This window comes from Cryptomeria japonica, chromosome 8 (assembly GCF_030272615.1).
Source record: "Cryptomeria japonica chromosome 8, Sugi_1.0, whole genome shotgun sequence".
NCBI classification, from domain to species: Eukaryota; Viridiplantae; Streptophyta; class Pinopsida; order Cupressales; family Cupressaceae; genus Cryptomeria; species Cryptomeria japonica.
Window position 1 is genome coordinate 448,715,726 of NC_081412.1, and position 4,236 is coordinate 448,719,961.

Below are 4,236 nucleotides of genomic sequence, written 5' to 3' on the forward strand. Positions count from 1 at the left end.
ATGAAACGGGTAATTTTCTCATATTTCTCAATAATTTCTTTAGGTATCCTCTCCCTATTATGCATTGCATCTTGAAAAGATTTGAAATATCCCCACAAGGTTGATTTTTTAATAGCAGTATTACCTAGTCCCTGCAATCCTTCGTTAATCTGAATAGCCACCGGTTTATCATAACCCCACTGAATCTTCCCAATAACAGGGATCTCATTCAAGAAATACAGTGCCAGGAAAACAATCAAGGAACCGTACTTGAACACATGCTTTTTTTCCTGCTTAATCTTCTTTAGGTTTCTTAATAATTCACTGAGAAGCACTGAGCATAGGTCATACCTCTTTTCTTCCTTCAGCATCTCATAAGATGCAAATATAGCAGTACCAGATACAGAATTATGTCCACTTGATTGATATACCTTATATCCAATAATCATCGAGGCAAATCTAACATCGCATTCTATGATGTCATTGATTGTCATCGACTAGCTGTCAAATTGAGATCCGGTAACCTTTGTTACTGTAGGGTTTTGTACTTTCTTTAGTTTAGGGACCTCACTAGTTTCTTTCAAATGGGCAACTGCTTCAATGGCCTACTTAGTGATCTTGTGAGGTTGGTCCAACCATATGAATTCATCCTGGATTCAACTCAAAATGTATAGAACCCATTCTGGTTTGTCAAACACTGGGAAATGGAAGAATTGGGTGAAACCCTTATCTTGCAATGACTTGTATTCTAGCTTCAAATTTCCTAGAGTGTCCATCATGTGCTTGGTGTAAAGTGAAAGTATGTCTACATTCCCAATCTCCTCAGCATTGCAATGAATGTATGCCCTAATATCCTTGTTGTGGAGTACACCATATGGAACAGAAGAAAATGCACCTTCTGGATCATCCTCAGTGGATTTGAATGGGTGACTCTTGAACACGAGCCTTGCCCTCTTAGAAATTTTGACTACCAATGGATTTGCAACACCAGATGTAGATGCAAATTCCATTTTGAAATATGGATAAAAAATGATAGCTTCAAAATAAAATACCATTTGATTCTCAATTGGGTATAAGAAATCATTGATTGATGGATTCACACTCAGATTTAGATCACCAAATCTTCTCTCTTCACTGCACTGCTCTTTTATCTTGATTGCATTGTGAAAAATAAACCTTTTAAATGCCTTTTCAACCTCTGAAAACCTAATTCTATATTGTAATAAATGCTTCAACCAATTACCTTGATTTTCATGAAATCGCTTACCGAAGCCTCAAACCTCTATTAGATCTTCTAAATAATACCTGCATACATGATTTAAACCTTTTGCAATCTTCTGGAATCAGTTAAAAATCACTGAAGAGGGGGTTATATGAATCTGCATGCAAAACTCCCCTAAGTCGAAAAATCCCTAGTTATCGGATGTGGTTCCATCATCGAATTCAGGTGTGGAGCCATTCTGCACATTGGAATCATCCTTTTTAACCCACATCTTCTTATGCTAATCTCTTATTTCATCTACTTTTTCTTTACCTTTCTCATCTGATTTTCCTTTGTTTATCAGATCATTATTCTTGCTTCTATAGTATTTTGCAATGTGATTAGGCTTTTTGCATGCACAACAAACAACATTTCTCTACATAGGTCTGAAATTCATATGATTTGGTCTCATCATGCATTGGTTAGAGATATGTCCAAACATCCCACAAGCATAACATCTCTTGATCTAAAAATTATTCATTACTGCTTTGCACATGTTTGACTTGTGACCAAAATTGTTGCATATGAAACACTTACCGGTAAAGGTAGGACCATTCTTCACATTATTTATTCCATTATTCATCCTACTTCTGTATTAATTTGCCATATGACCAAATTTATTGCAAGTAAAATATCTACCATTGAATTTATAGGCATTAGGTTGTCTTACTAGAGGATTTTTGCTCTTCTGATGATTAGGATTTGCATTGCTCTGTCCAAAACCAAAGGATTATCCTTTCTCATATCCAAGTCCTCTCATGTCTCTTACTATCCAACATCTCATCCAGCCTTGTTGAGATAGAATTAAATTTGTCTTTTTATTTATTTGCAGTAGCAAGTTCATCTCTTAAGGCAACAATTTGTCTTTCAAGTTCTTTTTCACTATTCCCTGATTGCATCAACTCAAGCTTCAACTAATCATTCTCATAGGTAAGCCTATAGAATTCATTTGATTTGTCTTTCAATTATTGAGTCAAACTTTATTCATTCTTCTTTTGGTCTTCAATCTCCTTAGTCAACTTTGTCACAATGGATTGCATCCCATTCTTCAATACAACATTCTCTCTAGCAAGTTTTTCACATTCATCAAATTTGCTTTGGTCTTCAATGCTTTTCTCCTATTTCTCCTTCAGCTTGTCCATCAGCTCTTTCCTCTTGTCTCTTGAAGTGTTGACTTGTTCTTTCAAATCATTAATGAATTCTCCAACTGCACTCAAGTTTCTCTTTAAGGAACTTATTTCATTTCTTGATGCATCAAGATCCTCAAGTGCCACACAAAGTTGTCTCTACAAACTGGAATCCATTGCTTCAATCTCCTGAACCTTCCTCAAGCGGTTAGGCTTCCTTGGAGGAACTAGGCTCTGATACAAATTGTTGGAATCAATTAAGACTGAGAGGGGGGTGAATCAGTGTTCCAGTAATTTTAAATTTATTAATTTGATTCTTTATCCACTAGATTATAATGACAGAAACTATAATGCAGAAACACAAAGCAAGAATCCACACAACCATAACACCAAGATTTTTACATGGAAACATGAAAAGGGAAAAACCACAGTGGGATTGAGTACCCACAATATTATTATACTATGGCCAATAGTAGAACAATATTACAAAAAGTGGAATGTACTTGCATTCAAGCTCACTGCCTAGAGCTCACTGCTCAATTAAAAAAGGGCTACAACCCAGAGGAAGGCTCACTACCTTACATACTAATAAAGAATGATTACAATGAGTAATGAACTTAAGAAAATCATCTAACTATGTCAAAATAAAGTTTCGGTTAGGCTCAAAATGTCTACTATAACTATTATGATATTCTTCTCTTTAACACTACTTTGTCACATACCGGAGCAACAAAATCTTTACCAAACTTATAAAATCACTCACACGGACTTCCTATGTTCACCACACACACCAAAATGATCAACCAAACTAATCTTATATATCTGTATCATCGAAAGGAATCATTTACTAATTCATCTTGCAAAAACCACATAATACACAACTTAAAATGTGTTCCACCAAAGTCAGCTTAATCCGATCAAAAATCCAAATGCGGACCAGAAAAAATGTGATAAAATGTTTCCCATAAGTTGTTCTAATCACCACAAATGTAAAACTTATTACTGAAATCATTCCAACAAATCCGCAACACACATTACTCCAAAATAGCTCTACCCTAACTGAAATGCTAGATACCGGAGCTCTAAACTTGTACATAATTCACCACCGGATATCAAAATCACAAAATAATTTGTCTCGAGCCTCAAATCATCTGTCTTGATCACCACAACCAAAAATACATTGCCAAAACCAAGATGTACACTGTCGTGCCCAAACTTTTGGGCTAGAAACGGAACAATTTTTTTTTTGAAACACTTAAACTCTCAAAATAATCTACATTTAAAGTGGAATCAATAAGTCTTGTCTTAACTAGGGTGTAAATAGAATTCTTTTCTAAGGTTGGTTTAGTTAACCAACTCAAATAAGCGACATTAATTAATGGAGATTAATTAATCCCAAGAGGGTTGTCGCAATTTAGTTAGTTAATTTAATTATCTTAATTAAGTTACTACTAATTAAAATCGAGGGATAATTAGATATCTCAAATGCATTTAAATCATTCCCGACCAAACAATGATAATGCTATCTTAAATTTAAAATTAATCAATTGAACGCACGCAAATTTATTATTTAAATCTAACTGATAAGGGTTCAAATTCCACAATGTCATTTACCAAATAAATCCAATTTTATGCTATAGTCAATTTTAATTTCCCCTAAACCTTTAAATTTGACAATATAATTAATCTAGCCAACCATGGGCCTCAAAGGCTAAAAATTCGTAATAATAACTAATAATTTTCAATTATAAATTTTTTCCAATTTAAAATATAACTTAATGTCCATATTTAATCGAATACATCAAATAACTATATAGTTTCCCTAGTTGAATAAATTGAATCAACTACGCAATTCATGTGTCCATGTAA